The following is a 25,620-nucleotide window of genomic DNA, read 5'->3' as shown; positions in this document are numbered from 1 at the left end:
GTAAAGGTATTCTGGCTCACTGATGTTCCATGGGCCATAGGTTGAGAAACACTGACACAGAGTGTCCCAAAGTACCATCCAAGTGGTACTCAGTACACATCACTTGTTTGTTGTTCAGTAAGAGATAGTTATTTCTATATTAATAAGCCTGGAGGTCCAATCAACCTGATCTAGTGAAGAGGAAAAGTTAACTTATCTTTATTAGCAGTCAAAATAATACAGAGTCAAAGCCAGATATAAATAGAAACTGAACAATGGTTTTCAGGTTCCAAATAGATAAGAGAAATCATGTTGCTCTATTTTTTTAAAAAAACATGATTTAATTTGTTTGTCGGTAGCTACATAGTTAATTTTTTTAAAAAAATATAATTAATGTATTAGACCAGTCTCCGGTAGGGGACCTTATTCATAACTGGTTAAAAGCTTTTGACTGAAACCATAATAAACTACAAAGCATTTTTCTGAATTCTATTGTAGCATTTTTTTTTTGGTATTTTTCCTATAATTTTTCCCCTGTGCAAAAAGTTATTCAAGGAAATCTCCTTCATGTTATTCACTATTAATATGAAGAGATGGCTTCTTGAGCAGAGACCAACTCTCACCGTATTTCAGCCATGTGGGAATTCTACCTCTTTCAGGGAGGCTTTGATGATGGCTCCATCCAGAAGGATAATGCCTCTCCCCTAGGTTTTACACACCATGTTGGATATAGATTCTCCATATAGCACATTTAGCTAATGCACAGGACCCTTTAACCATTAGTGAAGAGATACAGACAAGACCAACAAGGATCAAGACTGAGCTCATGCCTTTTAACTCTAAAATATCCTCCTAACAGAGATACATAATGGTCAATTTTCAGAGTAGCAGCCGTGTTAGTCTGTATTCGCAAAAAGAAAAGGAGCACTTGTGGCACCTTAGAGACTAACAAATTTATTGTAATGGTCAATATTCATCATGGTAAAAGCTAATACTAGAGCATATAATCTAATCTAATCTATCTATCCACCATAGTATCAGAGTTCCAGCCATGTAAAACAAATAGCAAAATCCCTGGTGGATTTCATGGAGTCTCTGGCACTTCTTGTTGTTTTTTGTTAGTGCTCACAAAAGGAGGTAAAAAGTGCAGTGGCAGATAAAATTCATTGTTGAGAAACACTAGGTAATGGACATTGAAAGGAATAATATGAAATACTCATACACATTGCAAATTAACTGTAACCACTCTGGAAAAAGACCTGGAGTTATTGAAAACAGCTCAGTGAAAATCTCTGCTCAATGTGCAGTTGTGGTAAAAAAACAAAACAAAATGTTAGCATGTATGTAAATAGGAGGAAAGGAAAAAAGCATGAGTTGGAGAAAAACTGAGGCCAAAAAGAAATTTTTAAAAGGTAGCAGTTCCTGTTGTGATTGCAGTGTACACAACCCACTTAAAGGAGAGGTTTTATAGACTGGAAAAGGCTTTGGAGGAAACATTTTTTAAAAAGTTTGTTTTCATTCTAGCCTCCAAGCAGTAACCACATCCTCTGTCTTTCTCCCCAGCTGCTTTTCTTCAATTGACTGACCAGTGCAGTTCCTATGGATAACATTAATATGCAAGAGTGAGAACCCTGTCACAGGGTGATGAGGAAGCACTTCCTACTGACCTTTCTCTTTGTGTGTTTTAGTAATTTATGGTTTTTGAAGTTTGTTCAGCTGTTAGCTTTGGGGCTGTGTGCCACCTTTTAGCCCAAAATATATCTAAAATAGGGCAGAATAAGACAGAGGAGCTGTATTTCATTGCAAACAGTCAACACACTGTTTCTCCCTCACACATCTACACACCATTATTTGTGTAAATTTAAAAAATGTCCCTTATGAGCTGGATTGTATGTGGCCCTGGATTGGCAGTGGAGGAGCATGCAAGAAGCTCCCCATCACCTCCCCTCAACCATATCCCTGTGCCCTGGCAACTGCTCACTTCTGCTCCCCCAGTGGGAGTTAGGTGGTGAGGAGGAGGTGTGGCCATGACCTTGCTCCCTGTCTACAAAGCAGGTCCATTATGGGGAGCTAATGGCTGGTGCAAATTCCTTTGTGGCAGGGATCTGTGCTGGGAAAGAATGTGCCTGCCTGAGGCAGAATCTCCCTAGCTCTATTCCTGGGTGGTGCAGCTCCATAGCACCCCATATTCAGGGCTGGTGGCTATGAACCCTATATAGATTTATGTTTTCTTCTAGAGCCAGAGCTCCTAGGGCCAATGCATACCAACTGTAGTCCCCACAATGGTAATTTACCACAGAAACATGCCCCAATGCCCCAGTGCAGGAAAAGCTGCTGCCCTTTTCCACCACTGTAACCTGGCTCTCAGCATTGCAGCAGGATTTAGGCTAAAAGAAGCCAGCTTCATTATATTTCCTTCCTATCTGTGTCCCAGATTTAGTCTGCAAATCATCAGCAGATGATAAGGCACTGTAGCTGGATGGATAACACCATCTTCCCCCACTTCTTGCTATACCCACCAGGGACAGAATTATTTATCCAGTCATGGCAGACCTTTCACTAGCATTATGCAAAAAAAAAAGTTCCTGATTTGTTTTCTGTAGACGGTGTTGGTTTTAGCGTTGCTGAAGCAAATTATGAGTGAAACAACTTGTGGTTTTCATAACTTTCTTTTTCTGTTTCCTTGATTTTACTTCATTTTAAAAAGGTATTAATTCCCCTTGCTCTTACTGCCCTCTTTGCATATATCTGCACTGCTGCTGAAAGTGAGTCTCCCAGCCTGGATTGACAGATTTATGTAGCCAAGGCTCCCACTAGCATGCTAAAAATAGCTGTGTAGCCCTTGCTGCTTGGACTGGAGCTCATGCTCTCAAGCCTGGGAGGTGGGTAAGTTGGAGAGCATGAGCTCCAGTATGAGTCTCAATCTCAAGGCAACATCTAGGCAGCAATTTTTATTACACTAGCGTGAGCCCCGCTAACACAAGTCTGTGGACTCAGCCTGGGAAACTTGCTTCCAGATGCAGTGTAGACATATTCTTTGGGCCTGATTCTCCTCTTACACCACTTTTATACTGAGGTAAATATACAGGAATTATTCATGAATTGAACTAGTGTAAGTGAGAGAAGAACCAGGCTCTTAGGGTAGATTATAAAGCACATTTACATTGCAAAGAAAAATGCATTGCACTGAGTCTCAGAGCCTGGGTTAATTGGGGCTCCTGGGCCTCATGCTGCAGGGCTAAAAATAACAGTGTAGATGATCAGGCTCAGGGTGGAGCTTGGGCTCTGAGACCCTTTCTCCTCACCAGGTTTCAAAGCCTGGGCTCCAGCCTGAGCCTGAACATCTATACTGCTATTTTTAGCCCTGCAGCCTGAGCCCTGAGAGCCTGAGTCAATTGACCCAGGCTCTGAGACTTGCTGCCATGCATCTTTTAGTGCAGTGTAGACACACCTGAATATTACTGACACTGGTTCATCTCCTCTGGTGTTAGCAACCTTGGGAGCCCTTGTGTAGACAGGCTACCAGTATTTTTAAAACTGTGTCAAGTGTCCCTTCTCACAGCAGATCTATTGTACATCATGTCAAAAATACTAGCAGCCCATCTACACAAGGGCTCCCAACATTGCTAGCACCAGAGGGGCTAGACCCATGTACTTAGGAAATATTTAATTATCTGCCTTAATATAGGGCGTTGTTCAAAACCCTCTGAAGTTGATGGAAGGATTCTCACAAAACTCTTATGAAACATTGTGACCATCTTGACCCCAAGGATCTAATACTGTGGTGCTATAGCAGTGGGTAGTCCCGAGAGTACTGTGTCTGATGTAAAAGGCAGTCTGATCACATGTGATACACAGGTATTTGCAAAACATAAATGCTTTTCAAACAAATGTGGTGTGAGAACTGACCTACCCCGATTTCAAATTTTTGAAAAAAGAAAAAAGTTATTTCATTTTATGAAATTTTGGAAATTAATATAAACTCTCAAAGTTCTTTCATACAGAAAAACAGACTCTAAATACAAATCTACAGTGTGGCATTGTTTCCATTATAAAAACTTTGAATGCAAAGTGAAATCTTCGTTAAAAATGCAGATCTTAAGTGAACTTTACCAATTGACAAGGCCCTGCAAACTATTGCTTCCCAGCTGAGTCACCTTCATCTCTTTTTTTTTTTTTTTTTTATGCAGCAACCTCCTGCCCTCAAACTCTGCTAAGGTTATTTTGCAGAGCTGTCAAATCTTCTGAATAATCTCCCCACATGAGAGGGGAATTTATTCTAGTGGTTATTCAATAGATATTCTGCCTGTTTTGGTTAAGCACCTCTGTAAGTTTTTTCTTTTAAGTTTGAGGCTTTTTCATGAGGTAGGTTAGAAAAATGTAACACTTCGCTTTTAACTTCATTTCTCTGGTCTGCGATAAAAGGAAATCTGGAATCTTTTCTAACTAGTTTTCTTGCAACTAAGAGGAAGGATTGTTTGTTTGAGAAATAAAAAAACATCAAAGCCAAGAGGAAGTTAACTCAGGTGTTATCATGGCAGATTTTCTTAAATGCTGTGCTACCAGTTGGAAATAATGTTCACTTTCCCCACGGCTTCCTTAAAAATAAATAAAATCAAACTATTTAGTTGTGGAAAGGTTTGTCATGTAGTTAAACTGAGGTTTAAGTTAAAAGCTGAAGAAATCAGAATGGGTTCAGGAGTCAAATGAGCTGCAGATGCTCAGATTTGTCGGCTAATTATCCTCCAAAAAGCAACAGAGTGTGCAATACCTTGGAAAGAAAACCTGGAACAAATATACAAAATGTCATAGAGCCCCACAGAAATTGCTATGTTGCCATCTTGATTTGTTTACTGTGCTTGCAGTTTCTACTAACATATATTTGCATTTTTGTACACCTAAGAGATTTATTCCAGTTTCTTTAATACTGAGATGTGCATTTTAGTACACAGCATTATTTACAAAGCAAAGGCATTAGCAAGGGTGCTCAAACTTTGATCGAATTCAGGCCACATTTTCCCCTCTTAAACTATTGTGCAACATTGCTGTGTGTTGATTAGAGATGGCTGAATTATTCCTTGCAAATTTAGCTCTTTTTTTTTTCATTTCAAAATCACTCACAAACTAGTGATCATTTCTGCAAGCATTTTATTTCTTTGTAAATTATATGAACACATGTAAATCTGTGGATTATTTGAGAAATGTTGTGTTTGAGTATTCCTGCTAGGTGTTTGGTTACACACGTTTCTGCTCCTGGATGGAATGACTGACATTTTTTAAGCAGGAAGATAATGAATAGTGAGTAATGGATATCTATTGTGAATTATCACAAAAATAATCATTCAACCTGAAATTAGTGACAATTTTAGATTTTCTCCTTCTAGAATTCTCAAACATCTACTAATATGTCCCCTCTCAGGTCAGAGTAAGCTAAACTTGCTGCATATTTGGGAATCACTTCCACAGTGTTAGTGACCAGTTTCCTTTTCCTGACTTGAAGTATAGTGCATTTAAGGGGTAGAAGATTAATCCCTATACTCTATGGCCCCAATTCTTCATTCTGGCTGAGGAGCAGTTGGTGCAAATCTGGGAACAGTGAAGATGGCTTGAAGCCACCTATATGTCCCTTTCTAATCACAGGGTTATCGTGACACTAGTTCTGTGCCTGAAACAATTTAGAGCAACCTCAAAGCTGCACTAATTTATGCCATCTGACTATAGCCCCTGTGGACTGTTATGGCAGCTGGGGATTAGCTGAGCACAAGGACAGCCTGGCTGTCCCCCTTTTCTCAGGTCTCCTGCCTCATGCCACATTCAGGAAAGGACAATATTGGAGCCAGAACAACAGCTCTACACTACTGGAGGATTCCTCTTTGCAGGGGGCTCCTGCAGAAGCAAGTTAAGCTAAATTCAGGGCCGCTTTATGCCTATAGAATAGTACAAAAGGGCTTTGACTTACTGGCAAATCAGGCTCTCAGTCTCTCTTCCTACCTTAATAGTGCATGTTTAGTCTTTAATTAATGTCCGTAAAGTGCATTGAGATCCTAGTGAAAAGGTGCTAAGCAAGTCTACAGTATGGTCAGATTGCACCTTCCCAACAGAGGAGCATGGCGTGCTGGGTTCTGCAGTCTCCCAGACTGAACATTTACATTCGCGATGAGGGCAGCCATAGCCTCATTGTAGAAGTCTGCAGCCCATGCTTTGGTTACTCAGAGGCCGCAGGATCTAGAGTGGCAAAGACAGTCTGCAACCACAGCTGAAATAGCCCGAGTTATTACAGGTGTAGAATGAAGCTCAGTAGTACTATTGCATGAATCATCTGCATGCAATCTGTCTGGCTCCTAATAATGCTATTAATCCCTTTCTTTTCATGAGCTCTATACTTAATCACATTCTTTAGAATAGTTTTACAGGGGTTTTAAACTGGAGAAAGATGTAGCTTTTCTTCACCTGAATAGTGCCATTCTGTTAAGGACTCAAACACTCACATTGAGCTTCAGAACAATGAATTAGGCTTAAAGATGGCAGATAGATAGCAGCAGCAGCTTTTAGTTGGGTCAGATCAGTAAGCAGCAGGGCAAATATGATAGATGCCTCTAAAGGAAAGCAGCTGCAAGAGAAAATGAACACTGGATATTTTTGAACTATTAGAAGAATGTCAGTGAGATGTAGCACTTGCTTTTCAGCTAATTTGTATAAAGGACATTTTTGGCACCCGTCCAGTTCCAGCCTTTTGCTGCATAAGCTAGTGGCTCCACACTGCTTGCTGGCAGCTAGCCCTGGTCGTGAAATTTGACTTGGCGACTTTGATTCTGTGTTCAGGGGCAAGTGAGGTGGGACTTCTTGATTTTATACATCAGTAAACATGGTTTGGCCAACAGAAAAAAACATTGCTTTGCACTGGAAAATGAAGGGAAGTCTGGTCTAACCGCTGCTGCCTTGGGGAATTGTGTATTTGCAGATCAACAGCAAAAAGGAATTTTCCTCCCCAACCTGTATACAGTAAGCAGAGTCATAATAAACTCCTTCTTGGTGACTTGTATTACTAAACCACTCAAATGAGGTGTTTGTAAAAATGAATGGTGTTGCCCAACATGTTCAAAGGAAGGACATTTTAAGATTAGGACTGTGCTTAACTCACCAAACTACTCTTGAGAGCGCAAAGCATAATGTAATGTTATCTATCATATACTGTAGTTCTGTACAGGGTCTGATTCAACCACCTTTACTTACAAGTCACACCTTACTCTTCCAGTAGATACACTTAAATCAATGGAGATAATTTATATCTAGTCCAGGGGAGAATTGTGAGATTTAAATCATTAATTGATTGGGAACACTTGGAGACCTTTGGGTGAAAGACTTTGGGGGTCTGATTCTGCCAGCCTTACTCATGTTGTTTTGTACCTTATTGACTCAGTCATTTCAGAAGATAAATTGTACCTCTTTCTTTTGTTCTTTTTTATGGTAGTTTATAAAACAGGTCACATTCTACTCTTGATAACACCTATGCAGCTCCATTTACTTAAGTGGTGTGCAAGTTAGAGCAGATGTTGACTTAGACCAAAACTCTCTCATGCAAATTTATAATAATTAGCATATTTTCTTCCACAGAGCCACTGTCTATTGCAAAAATATGTATTTGAATATATTTTCTGCTAAAATGTATAGATCTGGGTTCTCTGTTATCCTGGGTTCCTTCTTGGTGCAGCAAAGGATAAGGAGGTGGGCTGGGGAGGGACTTCAAGGAGTGTGTTACTGATCCCTGATTCTCTGTCAGCTGTGGGCTGTATGCAGATTAGAGCGGTCTGCTCTAATATGCAGCAGCTGACAATGGTGCCCCAGGTGCACCATGGGAAGATATCTGACAGCAGAATGCTCTGGCTATGCCTCCTCCCTGTTCCTAATATATACCCTGTGTCACAGGCTGTGAGGAGGGTGGCATAGGAGCCAGCTCTATGCCTGCAGGGATTTTCTCCCATCCCCAGCAAGGGAGATGGGGAGGGATTCTGTCTTCTTTGTGCCACCAGAGCAAGGGGATGGAATGTGAGTGAATCTGTCCCATACAGTGTGTCCAAAGAGTCATAGGGCTTGATCCGTCAGTCCTTACTCATGTGAGTAAATGGTAGCACTGACATGGGTAGATCTGCAGGACCAGGCCCTTTAGCTGTGGACAATGACACAGCATGATATAACTTCTCCTTTGGAGGATGCATAGATGTGCCTGTCAAATTTGCTTCTTTGTATGTGTTCTAAGGCTTTTGAGCCAAAATTTTCAAATTTGGATGCCTACACTGAAGCACCTAAATCCATATTTAGACATCAAAGTAAAAGTGGCCTGATTTTCAGAGGTGTTGAGGTTCGGTTGCTTCTATTATTCATGCAATGGGGTATAGTGGCTTTTTAAAAATAGAGGGGGCCAGAAGACTCCATTTCAGGGAGTTGGATTGAACGAAGGCCCAGGAAATGTCCTGGTAGCAGAAGACAGAAAGTGGCCCTGGGCAATTAGGAGTTGGATGGGGAAAAACCCCAGGACACTGTTCCTTTAAGGGCCCAGGATCAGAAGCCCTAGAGTATAGAGTGGGGCAGGTCTCCCCTCTCTTCCAGTCAAGCAGGAGGAGCGCTCTGAAAGAGGGTTTATAAAAACTGTCTTTTCTTTCATAACAGGGCAGGCCCTGAAGGAGAAGGCAGTCAAGGCCATAGTTCTGGCCATAAAGGGGCTTTAGATGGAGCAGACTGGGAGAGAGGAAGTGCTCTATATCTGGAAGACCCAAGGCTAAGTATGAACTTCTGTTTTATGGTGATGGGCTTTATTTTGTGGACTGTGAGGATTGTTTGAACCTTTTGTTGTTAAGGATTCTGAGGACTATCTGTATCTTATCTATTATTAAACTAGCCCGGGGGCGGACAGACACTGGGGATATGCTGTTAAGCATAAGAAAAACCATGGTGTGCTTAAGGAGCCCTTAAGAGGGAACTAACACAGGTAGGGTGCCCGCAAAGCTACCCCGTCTATGAGCATGTGCTCAGTAAGCAGCCGCCTGGGTACAGGATACAGTAGGAATTGTTGGTGCTCAGCACTACTGAAAGATATGAGAAGTGCTTTTAGCAATCATTTGGGACATAGATGGAGGGAGAACTAGGCAAACAAAAAGATGAAACTTTGATTGGAAAAAGATTGGAACCCCTTAGTTCAACTGATGAGTAGTTACTCACGTAAGTAGAGTCACTGAAATCAATGAGGCCTTCATTCAGAAAAATGCTTTTAGGCCAGTTTAGGTGCATCACTATTCAGAAAAATGCTTGAGGGCATGTTTAAGTGCTTTCCTGAATAGGGATGCATGAAACTAACTGCTCACTAATAGGAGTAACAAGGCACAATCTGGCTGTGTTATAGCTTGAAGTGTACTGAGGCCCAGTGGTTGCCTATAGACTCCTTGACTCCAAGGAGCATTTATGCCTATCCTACAACTTCATTAGCACAAGTGCAGAGCCACTGCTGCTCTTACAGAACCTTGCATATGTGGAAAGGAGGAGGAATCTTAAATTAGTTCACCAGATTGGCTGGTCATTGCTTCACATAACCTTACTGAGTGGGGAGAGGAACTGTAACATCAAAAGGAGGGAAAAAAGACAAACATAAAGCCTATCAATCACAAGGTGGATGGTGAGACCATCCGGAAAAGAGGTTAGCTAGGGACTATAGACATGAGTGTTTGCAAATTTTGTTGGACAAAATTCAGAGAAGGTGTGAGTGATATAATTTACATTGGTTTGATTATTTTGTGGGTGTGCAAGGGTAACTTTTGTGTTGAAAAGGTGGTAGTAGGAGAAAATAGAGATGTGGCTATCCAAAAAGAGGTGTGTAAAGGTAAAAATCCTGCAGAGATGCCAGTGACAGCACCTAGCCAAGGCCCAAATTCAAACCTGGAGGAAGTGACTGCAACTCAACTCCTCCTCAGTGAGTATACTGTGTGCCTTTGACAAACTTTACTCAAGAGGTCAGATTAATTTTGTTAGTCTCTCTTGTCATTCCAGTCTTTCTCCTCATGAGAATATTACCATGAAATAATGCTGGGGCTTTGCAGTGATACGTCTGATCTTCACAGTATTCTGAACTTTGATGCCTTGCTCATTACTCCATATTTTCAGTTTTATTAATCTGTGAGGAGACTGTGGAATGACTAATGTGTAGGTTTTCAGTATAGGAGTCAGGGACAAGTTGCAGGGGGTCACAACCCCCTTCCCTTCTCTTTAAGGCTAGATGCAAGCAGATTCTGAAAATTCCAGATGGGGCCTCCCAAAACTCTTCTGGTATAACATGGAGTCATGGTGTGGAAAAGGCTGACAATCGCTGGCAGTAGGCACTGAAAATGTCAAATCATGAAAGGACCAAAAGAAGATAATATGCCACTATGACAAAATATAACTTTATGAAAAAATATAGCACTTCACTGTTTGCTATTCATTATGCCACTGTTATAATGAAATGATACACAACCAGGTATTAATGGCAGTGATACCATAGTTATTTATAAAGTTAGAGCTATACTAAAGTGCATTTGGAATAAATTATATAATGAAATAACTATATCATTGCAGAGCCACAAATATTAATATTGTCATAAAATCTATCGGAAAACAAGAGGTTGCTTATATCTGAATACCTGTCAACACTTGTTTGATGTCAGTATTAGAAGGTATGAAGGTCTGGATGGCAGCCATAAATCCTCCTACAGAAAATTGTTTGTATCAGTAAATGGTTTCCATCTCTCCCAAACCCCAGTGTTATTTACACAGTGATCTGAAAAGCTGAACTGATGGCTAATATGTTCAATTGCTTCCCCAGCATTGTGAGTCAAGGGTGGATTATTGTAGAAACAAAATGCATATTGATCTTGCATCAATCTGGACAAATGTTAATGACCTAGTTTCTGTTCATTCCATCATAGTGACCTACAGCAATTCTTATGTTTATGCAAGAGAAGGACCCATTGATCATTATCATCAAATGTGTGTGTGTTTTTACTTTCATTTAAAAGATCTACAAAAATGGTTCCCTTACAAAGAAGATTTTCATCAGAAACATTAGCTTTGTGAATACATTCATAGCTCTTACAATTTTTGTTTTAAATGAAAACTAGAATACCTTGGCTGAATAAACAAGGTTGGTGTTCAGATGAAAACAAGAGAGAGAATTGTTTGCAAACAGCCCTTTCAAGAATTCCAGGAAATGTTGAAGATCCCAAATAACTCTGCAGTTACTGAGAGTGGAAATGAAGCTTTAAGTGTTCTAATATTGTTGGAAATGATACTGTCTTCCTAGTCTCTAATTTCCTTTTGCTTTGCAAAACTCCTGTCACTAGGGTAGCTGGGACACTGTGTTTTACTGAGATAGCGAAGTGCAGTTTAGTTTGTGTTCCACCAAGTGTTACTTTTTAGGACTGAAACTAGTACACTTTAAATTAAAAAAGATGTAGATAGAGGTATGGATAAAAGAAAAGGCAAAGTGGAAGGAGTATTGTCTAGTGATTAGAGCAGGGGACTGGAAGCATGATCTAGTGGTTAAAGAAAAGAACTGGACTGTGACTCGGAAGAGCTAGGTTTAGTTCCTAGTTCTGCTACTGACTCTCTGTGAAACTTCAGGAAAATCACTTCAGGTATGTCTATGCTGCAATTAGACACCAGCGGCTCATGAGAGCCCTAGATCTCTCTCACTTTGAGGGGTCCTAAAGCTGAGGTTCCAGCCTGAGCCTGAATGTCTGCACTGCAATTTTGCAGCCTGAGCCCTGTGAGCCCAAGTCAACTGATGTGGGCCAGCCATGGGTGTTTAATTGCAGTGTAGACCTACCCTGAGTGTAGGATTTTCAGAAAGTCTCACGTTGGTCTAACTCTTTCATTAAAATCTGAGGGGATTTTACCATTGACTTCAACAGGCAGTACAGTTAGGCCAATGCTGAATATTTTTGAAAATTCTACTTTAATTTCTCTGTGCTTCAGTTCATTTGCAAAACGGGAATAATACTTCCTTTCTCATACCCCTGGTCTCTCTTGCCTATCTAAACTTAAACTCTTTAGGGGCAGGGACTGTCTTTTGCTAAGGGTTTATACAGAGCCTAACACAGTGGGGCCTCAATCCTGGATTGGGTCTCTGGGTATTACATTAATAATAATTATTATTACTACTAAGAATAAATAAACTACTAAGAGCTAGGTTTGTGGTTTCTGTTCCCAGGGTTCTAGTCCCACTTTACTACTGACTTACTCAATGACCTTTTGCAAATCACTTAATTTTAGTCCACCTATTTAAAAATTTACAAGGAACATTGTGAAGGTTAATTAATAGGGAGGTAGTCTTCCTATTCACTTGCTTCCCACCTCCCCATGAATATTTAGTAAACAGTCTGGAAAAATAATGTCAAATTACCTTGAGGCACAATTTTACAGTGACTCCCTAAATACCAGTCTCAATAGGAATTCACTAGGCAGAATGATTTAGCAGTGACATAATTAGAGGAATTGTTTGGAAGATATTGTTGTACATACTGATGCAGAAGACACACAAATAAAGAGGGGGGAAAACAGCAAGAAAAATAAAGAATAGTAGACTCTGGTTAATCTGTAAAAAAGAAATTTCACTAAATTACTTGAAATTGGTGTCCTAATTATCATTTGCCTCACATCCAACTTTTTCACTATGACTTATCCGTGTAGTTTAGCTGGGGTTTCAAATATAGTTTGAGATATCAAATCATGCAACTATCCAAGCACACACAAATAATACGGTATGGAGAATGGGGGTGGAATGGGGGAAGAGACTTAACTGGAACCCTGATAAACAACTCAACTGCTTAATTGGGGACAATGTGAAGGAATCGATTCCATGCAATGTATTTTATTATTCTAAAAAATGAGTTGACAGGGTACTTAGTTTTGTCTTGTCTGCATTTAATTCACTGTAGTTTAACAGGTACAAAAAGATGTTTGCAAGCAAAATTTACCCTTACTGTGGCTCTGTTCACTCTGACAGGTTTCAGAGTAGCAGCCGTGTTAGTCTGTATTCGCAAAAAGAAAAGGAGTACTTGTGGCACCTTAGAGACTAACAAATTTATTTGAGCATAAGCTTTCACGAGCTACAGCTCACTTCATTGGATGCATTCGGTGGGAAATACAGTGGGGAGATTTATATACACACACAGAGAACATGAAATAATGGGTTTTATCATACACACTGTAAGGAGAGGGATCACTTAAGATGAGCTGTTACCAGCAGGAAGGGGAGGGGGTAAGGAGGAAAACCTTTTATGGTGATGATCAAGGTGGGCCATTTCCAGCAGTTAACAAGAATGTCTGAGGAACAGTGGGGGGTGGGGGGGGAGAAATAACATGGGGAAATAGTTTTACTTTGTGTAATGACCCATTCACTCCCAGTCTCTATTCAAGCCTAAGTTAATTGTATCCAGTTTGCAAATTAATTCCAATTCAGCAGTCTCTCGTTGGAGTCTGTTTTTGAAGCTTTTTTGTTGAAGGATAGCCACTCTTAGGTCTGTAATCGAGTGACCGGAGAGATTGAAGTGTTCTCCCACTGGTTTTTGAATGTTATAATTTATGACGTCTGATTTGTGTCCATTTATTCTTTTACGTAGAGACTGTGCAGTTTGACCAATGTAAATGGCAGAGGGGCATTGCTGGCACATGATGGCATACATCACATTGGTAGATGCACAGGTGAATGAGCCTCTAGTGTGATAGTGTGGCTGACGTGATTAGGCCCTATGATGGTGTCCCCTGAATAAATATGTGGACAGAGTTGGCAATGGTTTTGTTGCAAGGATAGGTTCCTGGGTTAGTGGTTCTGTTGTGTGGTTGCTGGTGAGTATTTGCTTCAGGTTGGGGGGCTGTCTGTAAGCAAGGACTGGCCTGTCTCCCAAGATCTGTGAGAGTGATGGGTCGTCCTTCAGGATAGGTTGTAGATCCTTGATGATGCGTTGGAGAGGTTTTAGTTGGGGGCTGAAGGTGATGGCTAGTGGCGTTCTGTTGTTTTCTTTGTTGGGCCTGTCCTGTAGTAGGTGACTTCTTGGTAATCTTCTGGCTCTGTCAATCTGTTTCTTCACTTCAGCAGGTGGGTATTGTGGTTGTAGGAGTGCATGATAGAGATCTTGTAGGTGTTTGTCTCTGTCTCAGGGTTGGAGCAAATGCGGTGATATCGTAGAGCTTGTCTGCGTGTTCTCTGTGTGTGTGTGTATAAATCTCCTCACTGTATTTCCCACTGAATGCATCCGATGAAGTGAGCTGTAGCTCATGAAAGTTTATGCTCAAATAAATTTGTTAGTCTCTAAGGTGCCACAAGTATTCCTTTTCTTTCTGTTCACTCTATGCGCCTTCTTTGGTCTTGGATGACAAATGTGTCAAACCTACTTTCTGATCATTTTCAGACTTGGCTACCTCAAGTTAGACCTCGAAATAGAACAGTCTACTTTTTGAGATATTGGGAATATATCATGATCAGTGAAACTGGAGACAGAAGGCCCAGGGTCCATGGAGGAACAGTGGGGAGTTAGGCTGGAAGCAACTCAGCCACATGGTACCACTTGTTCAACTTAACCTGCATTCAGCTCCCCTCTGCAAATGAAACATGGTGGCTGGGATTTTCTGCAACGTTTGAGCATTTGAGCTGGGAGTTTTCTGCAACGCAGCAGTTAGTACCATGAGCCATGGAACTTGGTCTGGAGGTGGAGTCCCCAAGAACCCTGGATTTTGCAGACACAAACATAGGCCAGCGATGGACCTGGTGGAAGGAGGAGTTCGAGCTGTACTCAGACCTGGCCATGCAGAAGGACAGCAATAGCAGGAAAGTAAAACTGTTACTTTGCCTTATTGGAGAACAAGGCAGAAAGATCGGCACCACTGCATAACTCACTGCTGCCCCAAGCCTAAGGGCAGTGGAGTGACACAGGTTAGCTACTACAGACTAATTCAGAGGGCAAGGGATAGACCCCTATGGTACTGTTTTAAGCACACTGGCTACTACATGCAATTTTGGGGACTTGACAGATTCACTAATTTGGGACAGGACAGTCTGCAGCACTTGGAATCCTCATCTGCGGAGTGGCTACTTCAGGAATGCAATCTCACCTTAGACAGATGCTTAGAAAGGATGAAAGCTCTACGCAACACAATGTCCCCAGAAGTACATGGAGTGAGACAATGGCAAAGGACAGCAGGTGGCCAGGGTTCAATATCCATAATGAGATGTATTTATTTTGGCAGACAGCATGAGTGGGTGATAGGGAAATGCCCCCACACTAGGACAGCATTGCAAGGAGTGTGGCAAGTGGAAGCATTTTAGCAGTGTGTGCAAGAGCAGAGAAAAGCCCCAGAAAAATTAACTTAGACTTATACAGAAGGGGGAGGGCACATCAGACAGCCATGACTCTCTCCTTGAACTTATTACTTTCAGACTGTCAGGACAGGAAAGCAACAGGGGACAACACCAATCTCCATGCATGCAACAGTGTTAGTATGGAAATGCCTGTCCAATTTCAGCTGGATTGTGGGGCCTCCTGCAATCTGATTTCTCAGGGTGAATTGGACTCAAATACACCCATTACAATAAGCAGGCCCAATCTAAACATGTACAGTAAGAGCATAATGCAGCTGTAGGAAAATGTGACCTCACTGTAACTAACCTGAAAAATTAACAGAAACTGATGTTTGTGGTGGTGGATGGGAAGCACCACAGCCCCTTCTTGGAAATACAGCCATACAAGCCATGGATCTGATCAGGGTGCAGCATCAGCAGTTTATAGCTGCAGCTCAGGAAACAAAATAGGCAGTCCCACGGACTATGGAGATGATTTTTAGAGCATATGGCAATATGTGGGGTTTTTGGCTTTTTTGGCATTTTGTTTTCCCAAAGGCAGTGGGTGCTTTGAAGGAAAGCTGTGAATGGAAGTAGACCCCACAGTGGAACCTGTGTGCTTACCCAAAGGAAAATTCCAGCGGTACTATGTAACCAAGTACACAAGGAGCTCACAAGTCTGCAGAACAGTGGTACTGACAGAGCCAGAAGAGTACCCAGAAGTCACATACTACAGGACAGGCCCAACAAAGAAAACAACAGAACGCCACTAGCCATCACCTTCAGCCCCCAACTAAAACCTCTCCAGCGCATCATCAAAGATTTACAACCTATCCTGAAAAATGATCCCTCACTCTCTCAGATCTTGAGAGACAGACCAGTCCTCGCTTACACAAAGCCCCCCAACCTGAAGCAAATACTCACCGGCAACCACACACCACATAACAAAAACACTAACCCAGGAACCTATCCTTGCAACAAAGCCCTATGCCAACTCTGTCCACATATTTATTCAAGTGACACCATCATAGGACCTAATCACTTTAGCCACGCCATCAGGGGCTCATTCACCTGCACATCTACCAATGTGATATATGCCATCATGTGCCAGCAATGCCCCTCTGCCATGTGCCTTGGCCAAACTGGACAGTCTCTATGCAAAAGAATAAATGGACACAAATCAGATGTCAAGAATTACAACATTCAAAAACCAGTCGGAGAACACTTCAACCTCTGTGGCCACTCAGTAAAAGATTTAAGGGTGGCAATTTTGCAACAGAAAAGCTTCAAAAACAGATTCCAATGAGAGACAGCTGAATTGGAATTAATTTGCAAACTGGATACCATTAACTTGGGTTTGAATAGAGACTGGGAGTGGCTGGGTCATTACACATATTGAATCTATTTCTCTAAGTTAAGTATCCTCATACCTTCTTGTCAACTGTCTAAATGGGCCATCTTGATGATCACTACAAAAGTTTTTTTTCTCCTGCTGATAATAGCTCATCTCAATTAATTAGCCTCTCACAGTTTGTATGGTAACTTCCAACTTATCTGTATGTATATATCTATCTATCTTGCTATATGTTCCATTCTATGCGTCCGATGAAGTGAGCTGTAGCTCACGAAAGCTTATGCTCTAATAAATTTGTTAGTCTCTAAGGTGCCACAAGTACTTCTGTTCTTTTAGTGGTACTGTAGTACCTATAGAGTCCAGAACAGCCTGGTAAACAGTATAGTGGTGGTATAGACACCATCAGACATATTATGCAGCTGCATAGACCCAAATCCATTGCAATGAACATTGAAAAAATGTCATTATCCACAGCTCGCAATTCATGACCTCTTGCCAGAACTTTCGAAAACCAAAATCCTTACTTTCTGTGATGTGAAGAACAGGTATTGCGCATAAGCTAGGATAAAGAGGCTAGCATGCTGACAACCTTTGCAACACCAGTTGATCACTGTAGATGGCTACATGTGCCTATGGGCATAAGTCCAGAATCCGAACCACAGGTATTTCAGAGAAGACTCACCCAAGTGCTGAAAGGACTGCCTGGACTGAAAATAATTGCAGATGACATCCTCACTGTAGGGGAAAGGAGCAATGATACAGAAGCTGAATGAATCCATGACAGAACACTACAATCTTCTCTACTGTGGTATCGGGGCAAGAACATAAAACTCAACCCAGAAAAAATGTGCTTCAAACATCATGAGGTGACATACAGTGGACATCTGCTCACAGCAGAGGGACTGAAAGCAGATTCCCAACAAGGTCAAGGCAGTCATGCATGCCAGCTCCAGTGGATGGGAAAGGGGTACAGCGCTTCATAGGAATAATACATTTTCTGTCCACACCTGCCTGCAGTAGTGGAACCCACATGTCAATTCACAAGGCAGGACACTGAATGGGACTTGGTAGGTCCCCCCAGCAAGCATGTGACATGCTGAAACAAGGATATCCCCATTCTGAAGTATTACCAAGCAGGAAAGCCACTGACACACCAGAGAAAGGATTGGGTGCAGCTCTTTTGAAGGAGCAGCCTGTCGCTTATGCCAGCAGAGCCCTGTCAGAGACAGAACAGGGGCATGCCCAAATAGAAAAAGAGCCTCTGACTGTGGTATTTGGAGTGCATTGATTCCATCAGTACAGCTAGGGCCAGCCAGTAATAGCACAATCCGATCACAAACCCCTAAAGACAATCATGGTGAAGCCCCTGCGTAGTGCTCCAGAGATTACAGTGCATGTTGATGCATCCCAGTGCCACCAGGTAGAGATCAGATGTTGTTCAGGACCATTACTGGTGTTAGCTGATACCCCGATAAAGGCATATACACCCAGAATCAGCAAGCTGGGAGAAAGGGATCAGGACACTGAATCCAGAAACATGTTGCAGCATCTCCAAGTTTCAACAGTGAAGCTGCTAGAAATCCAAGAGGCTATGGAAAAGGGCATCCAACTCCAGGCTGTCAAGACAGGAGTAGTAGCAGGGTGGCCAGAAGACAAAAGCCAAGAACTGATTGGACAGAAACATATTTTCAATTTAAAACTGAGGTGAGTATTCAGGATGGAATCATAGTTTGGGGATAGAAGGCTGATATCCCCACCACAATACATAAGGGAAAAAAAATACATGCCTCATACCGGGGCATTGACAACTGTCTTAGTTAGGCTTGGGAATGAATGCTCAGAGAATGTCTGAGAATGAATACTCAGCTCTGCTTCTTGATAGAAAGTTGAGACATCAACAGTCATATGATAATTTCCCGCAGAAAGAGAGTCTGTTACCACATGAGCTGTCCTCTAGGCCATGGGAAAAGGTATGAGCAGACTTATTTACCTTTAAGGCAATGAAGTAATACTTGCTTACTTCAAATCTGTTTGGGAGGTTGAAGTCCTCAGCCCTACTTGACACAAGAAGCAAGTTAGTGACTGGCAAATTATAGACCTACTTTGTGAGATATGGCATTCCAGACACCTGACAACAGATTCTCTGACAACAGATCCCAATTTGCCTTGGAAAAATTCAAGGAATTTGCATGCAAATTAGAGTTTGACCACCACTCCACCTCCCCAGCATACCCCACAGCAATGGTAAAATGAAACTAGCTGTGAAAACAGCTAAGACTGTTATACCAAGGTTATTTCTTCTGTTTCAGACCCCTTGTTGGCATTTTTGGCACACAGGAATATAACCTGTCGCAGGGATGCCAAAACAGCTCAGTACAGGCACTGAAATGAAGGACCAAAACCCTGCTATGAACGAGGGGAGATCTGTTGCAGACAGAGGGATGGAGACACTGCTGAGACAAGATGGCCAACAACCAGTGAATGTAGGCACTAGAATATGACAGTTCGGCCAAGGACCTACTGGCCATGGAGACATGTACTCCTTTGAAGATCCAGACTTAGAGAAATTTCAGAAGGAATGGTCTAAAGGAGTCATGAGGAATGTGGTGGCACCCAGGTCATATAAGGTGGAAAAGACAGACAAGTGATCCACAGGAACAGAAGACACGAGCCAGCAGATACAACACACTCAGTCTACACAGGTCATCGGAGAATGGAGATATAACCATCCACAGGGAGGGAGGGGACTCCAGAGAGAGAGAGAGAGAGAGAGAGAGTTTACTAGACTCAGATTTGTGACAGAGAGAGGTCACTCCTGTTATGATCACAGGTTGAGGAGACCAAACTATGTAACCAGCTGAGTATGTGGTAAAGACAAGTCTCCAACTCTGCTATGTGCTAGCAATATCTGTTCAAAGGGACATGGGATGGGAGTGTGCTGGGGCATCTGTCCCACATTGGCAGAGAAGGGGTTAATATTGCCCTGGGGAGGCTGTGTGGGAAGCAATCAATAGGAGAGGGGCTGTGAAGAACAGCCAGTCAGAACCCAGCAGGCCATGTAAAAAGAGCCGACCGGACAGAGCAGAGTCAGTTGCTGCTGGGAGCCCAGAGAGTAAGGACTGTGTCCCTGGAGGACTGAGAGAACTATAAGCACCTTGGACAGAGCAGTGGCTGGCTCCTGAGACTGAGCAGCTGAGGCCTTAGATAAGGGTGAAGAAGTTCCTGGAGTCATGGGAAAGTGGCCCAGGGAAATAGAGCAGCATTGACTGAGGCTACAGAGGAGCAGCAGGAGGCTGTATTTACAGGGTCCCTGGATTGGGGCCTGGAGTAGTGGGTGGGCCTGGCTTCCCTGCACTTGTCACTGGGGAAGTGGCTGGACTGTTGGACAGAGTTACCTACCCCCGGAAGGGGGAAACACAGATGAAAACCTAGCCAGAGGGCTGAACTGGGAAGAGGACACTGCAGTTCTGGGAGCTGAGAGAGGAGCCATAGGCAGGAGCAAAGACCGTGATGGTGTGCAAACTGTGGACTAGGGGGGGTATTGGTGTTGAGCTAATCCCTAGAGTAACAGGAGAAGGCGCCAGTCTGGTGATGAGTGCGCCCCGGGACAGGGATCTGGGTGTCAGTTATTTATTTTTAATAAGGAAGATGTCTCATGATCAGTGGAACTAGAGTCAGAGGGCCTGTGTTCTCTGGAGGGACTGTTGTTGATGGGTCACTAGGAAAATGGAATGTGGGGAGTTAGGCTGGAAGCAACTCAACCACATGGACAAAGCAGTGGACAGAGTTTAATAAAGTTCAGCTTCACTCTCTGCTAACAAAACAGGGAGCTTCAGGATTCTGCCCACTCTCTTAAGCTCTGTCTTTTTCTCAGTGGGCGATGAGTTGCCTAAGTAACGCTATGAGGACTAATCACTGGGAGTTGTGTGTGCTCAACACCTTTGAAAAACTGGCTACTTTTATTTAGGCACCTAAATATTGATGTAGGTGCTTAACTTTTGTAGCCTGTTTTGAAAATCTTGGCCTTAGTGTTTGTGCAATGCCTATTTCTAAAGCAATCCATGAAATGAATATGAAAAATTCCCAGTACAGTGTCCCTTCCTTGAGCCTCTGTTAATCAGAAATATTGCATAATTTGACTCGTTTGGTTTGCACAAGGCGGTGCAAATAAAGAGGTTCTAGCTGTAGAGTTTCTATCTAACCTATATCCTCATGGTGTGTTATGGTTTAATATGGTAGTACAGTAGAGTACACAAAACGATATACTATAACAAGCCAAGGTAGTGCATGGAAAAAGTAGAAGTGGTCTTGATCTCATTTACACTGGTTATACAGGGCTTTGACTTCAGAGGAATTGCTTCTTATTTACACTGGTATTACTGAGAGCAGAATGGGGGGCCACTGGATGTGGCCCGTAGCCAAGTCCAGTTCTGAACTTGGCACAAACAACAATGTTGAATTTCAGTAACAAGCATCCAGACTGGGAAACTGGATCAGCATGCCTTGGTAAAGCTTGTGTTCATTTTCAAGTCTAGATCAAGTCAATCTCTAAGGCACTGCTCTCTCCTCAGTGAGGACAAGAGCTGCCTACATGACGCCTATGAGTACCAAGAAGAGAACAGACTATCATTACATCTGTTCACTTCCAATGATAGAAAATAAATGAATTTCAAAGTGATTGGAAGTTCCATCTGAAAGACACAAAGTCAGGAAAAGTGCCTTTCCTTTGTCAGATGTTATGCAAAAAAGAACTTCAAGTGCTGGGGTGGATGCTGTTTGAATGCCCTGCAATGCTTTTTGTAAACACGAGTTTAGCATTTAGTAATTTATATCCAGAAATCCAGACTACTGGTCCTTCCTTATAGACTCCAGTCTATTATGACCATAGAAACTGCATTTGTGGCATCAGCATGAGTGAAGGAGGTGAGTATGCTGCTGGTACATGTTAAAAGAATGTTAATTTTGGGAAGGTACATCCTTTGCATACTCTTGATCTTTTAAATGTAATTTGGTTTGACACCCCCAGATGCTCCTGCCATAACATAATCGCTTCTGCCATTACTGCACATGAAGCAAGATTTAACAGCTCTTTAAAGAATCTCGGAGCCCACATCTTCTTGCTGGCTCTCTGCATACTGGTGATTTTAAGGTAGTTTTGGATTGAGCCATGTGTGTTGTGCTGTTGTTTCTCTTGCAAAGACATTTGCTCTGCTTTTCCAGAAGGTTCTGCAAATTAATCCTCAGGGTTATTATCCTGGCAGGCTATATCTTTTGCAGGTGGATAGGAATGTCTGAGGATCTAGATATAGTCACGTCTCTTTATTAAAAATGGTTTCCCAAAGTTACATATTGGGACTGGCAGAGGGCCTCACAGGTTGAAATTTGTAACCTGTAGGTGAGGTTACAGTGGTGAAAAGTTGCTGCAACCTCCTTTTGTACCATAGCACCAGTACAGGCCCAAAAGTGGGTGGGCATGATCATGGTAGCCAAGCATGACCATTCAGCTCCTCATAGCAGATTCTCACTCAAGGGAGCTCCACAGAGGGTGGAAATGGAAAAACTGACCGCCATTTCTCAGGGTGACTTCTCCCATGTAAGCAGGGGCCTCATAAGGGCAGGGAAGTATAACTTACATATACCTGTACCAGTCTCAGTGGATTTTTGCCCAGTGAATTCAGTATCAGAGATCCTTGAAGTTTTTTTCTCTCATAGAAGGAGCGAGTACTCAATGTGATAATGCCATACATCTTCTGCACATGTAATGTTTGTTTCCTGTCTCATTTGTCTTCATGAAACATTTTTAATAAGTTATTACAAAAGATGCAAATGACCCAATCAGAGAGCAGCACTTTCTCAGCTAGCATTCCACCAGGCTTGTAATGAGGAACTAGTTGTTTAAAATTGGATTTCTGGAACATCTCACAGCAGGAGAGGGAGAGCAGGGTGTCGGATGTAACGTTTAACCGCTTCAGAATAAATGAAAAAGATATACTTGAAAATTACTGACATAAGATTTACATGAAACTACAGTTGTTACAGCATTCAGGGTCTTATGTCAGAGCTGGGAATTTGATATGGTGGATATGAAGATGGGCTTAGATATGCAGTCATTTCATATATATATCTTACACTGGAAACGTGGCAGCAAGGAGAAGTGTGTTATATAACTGTGAGTCTAGCATCCTGCTAAGCTGTGTTGGACAGAGTGATCCTGTCATCTTATGGCACAGGCTTATCGCAAGTCTTTCCAGTCTGTTAAACTAATTAGCAAAATGGCCAAAATGTAGCTCATCTATTTTGTTGTGAATTTTATTATGCACAGCCAAGGGTAAAGCTGCAAGTGCCTGTCAAGAGGGTTAATTGTGACAGAGAGGCAATTCCATGAAACCGGGACTGCTGGAAGGATGAGCTGGGGACCTGGATTATATTCTCTTTTTGTAGTAATTTGAACTTCCAAAATATTGTGCAATAGGTACCAAATCTTAAACATCTGTTTTGATCAGCCTTCCCAAACTGTCTGCTTCCTTCCTTTCCCCCATTCCCCAACAGTATGCACTAGTGCAATATGATTCCATTTTACAATTAAAACTAGAGCTGGTCAGGATTTTTCCAACCAAATGGTGATTTTTTTCTTTCTATTGAAAAATGTAAATTCATGAAACTGGAAACTTTGCAGACACATTTCAGTTTTGGAGAACTTCTGTGGAAACACAGGTTAGGTTCTGATGGAACCCTGTTTCACAAGAAGGATTATGTTAGAAAACTGCCTGGTTTTCCGACAGGTCAGTTGGTGGGCAATTGGGGACCCCATGGCTTTTTGGGTCCACAGCTATGGGGTACCTCTGCCATGGTGACTGTCTTGGAGTTGGGGACCTGGGAGCTACTAGGCTCCCAGCTGCAGAGCAGGGAGCCTGGAAGTCTGGAGAGCCCCAGTTCCAGTAGGGGTTCTCAGGGCCTAATGTGCATCCACTTTAAGACCCCTTTATACAGCCAGATAGATATAAAGAGGCACTAGTGTAAATAAGAATCAAGCTCTGTCTCATCAAAAGAATGACTCCCTTTCCCCACAAAGTGGAGCAAAGCAGTCAACTGTAAAAGTTGTCCTTCCATAAATAAAAACTATTTGCTATACCAAACTAAACCATTTGGAGAAGAAGAAAAAAATCAGTGAAACAAGGGGGGAGGATGGGATGAGGGGAGATTACGTGTGTGTGAATTACAGTTTGACAGATTTGTGAGATCCTTCCCTCTGATTTTCAGTTACAAGTGCGGACATACTGCAACATGGTATACTATGATCAATCACTTACAAATTGCAAACAGGACAAGCGCCAGAAGATTTCCTCAGCTTAACTCATGTTTTGTTTAAATAAATTGATGCATTTACATATTTTGTACTCTGAAATTATCTAAATTCCCTGCTTCCCCCCCCCCCACACTTTAAATTTTTTTTTAAAAAAAGGCATGCTAAATGCTTCTGCAAAAGTTAGATGCCCCAGGAGTATCTATTAGTATGCAATAAACTAACCCGAAATGGTTCATCCATATACACTCCATAATTTTCTGGATTTTTAGACACCACTTCTCATGTCTCTCCCCTTTCATCAGCTGTCTACCTGGGCCTTGATCCTCTATCATCTCCAATAAAGAGACGTCCTCGAGGTCGCTCCTTTTGAATAGGGTCAGTCAAATATTTTGCCTTTTATAGTGATCCTCTCTCAGGTACAGAATAGGACCTTGAAATAAGTGAAAGAACCAGCCCCTGAAGAATCCATCCCAAGTGTTAACATAAGAACAAGTGAGCTGTAGCTCACGAAAGCTTATGCTCTAATAAATTTGTTAGTCTCTAAGGTGCCACAAGTACTCCTTTTCTTTTTGCGAATACAGACTAACACGGCTGCTACTCTGAAATAAGAACAAGTGAATTCTGGGTCAAGAGTTCAGTCACAGTAGCTTCAGGTAGATGACTGGCCATGATAAATGTATTCTGTAAGCCAGCTTGTGGACTTTATATTAAAATCATATTGTCATACTTGTAAGTTAAGGAAGGCAATGTTGTCTGATGGGTAGGGGGTAGATTTGGAGTCAAGACTTTTAGATTTTATATCTGCTTATGACACCGATTGGCTGTGTAACTCTGAGAAAGTTACTTTACCTCTAAATACCTCAGGTTTGGCCACTTACAAAATAGACACAATACTGACATACCTCACAGGAGCATCATGATAATGAAATATTTTAAAGTGCTTATCTATTTGGACAAGAAGGTGCCAAGTAAATATACAATATTAGTTTCAAAAAACTGCTTAGCTGTGACTATATGAAACACCTTCTTATGTTCAGTGTAATAATTTTCTGACACTATATGGTGTGCTCTACTATGTCTCATCCTGCTGGACTACTACTTATGGGCTAAACTGTGACATTTAGCCACAGTACTATGTTAGGGATGTTGCAGAGCCACCCCACGCCAGGGGGAGCCTCAGAGAAGCACAATGCCTCCCACAGCAATCTGGTTGTACCTGTAGTGTCTAGGGAGAAGGGAAACAACCTCAGACTACCCTTTAAGGGGTGCAGTATAACACATGCACGCACACGCTCACCCTCTTCTTGCTAGCATGGAGAGGAGCAGAGCCATAGCTCGGCTTGCTGGGGCTGTAATTCTGGGTAGCCTTTATATAGGACACAAGAAAGGGGCAGGAGGAGATTGAGGTTTTTCACCCCCTACTTCATCACAGCCAGCCATAATTTAGCCCTATATCATTCCCACAAATGCCTTATACAATCATGGGGCTCAACTGTGCCATCCTTACCCTGGGTAGTACTCTACTTAGTAAGTCGTGTCATCTAAACAGTCTTTGAAACCAATGGGACTACTATAGAGTAAAGTATTACTCAACAGGAATAAGGGTATTAGAAACCCCCT

At 42.1% G+C, this 25,620-nt stretch overlaps 1 long non-coding RNA gene across 1 annotated transcript in view; it reads left to right on the top strand.

Moving 5' to 3' along the window:
• Nucleotides 1–8,505: 8,505 nt before the first annotated feature.
• LOC122460256 overlaps nucleotides 8,506–25,620 on the top strand; it is a 48,864-nt gene continuing 31,749 nt past the window's right edge. The window contains exon 1 of the long non-coding RNA XR_006281455.1: nucleotides 8,506–8,759. This is a non-coding gene — a long non-coding RNA (uncharacterized LOC122460256). The remainder of the gene's footprint in view (nucleotides 8,760–25,620) is intronic.

Source organism: Dermochelys coriacea, chromosome 5 (genome assembly GCF_009764565.3).
Source record: "Dermochelys coriacea isolate rDerCor1 chromosome 5, rDerCor1.pri.v4, whole genome shotgun sequence".
NCBI lineage: Eukaryota > Metazoa > Chordata > Testudines > Dermochelyidae > Dermochelys > Dermochelys coriacea.
Note: the sequence above shows the minus strand (reverse complement) of the source record. Positions and strands in the feature narration are given on the sequence as shown.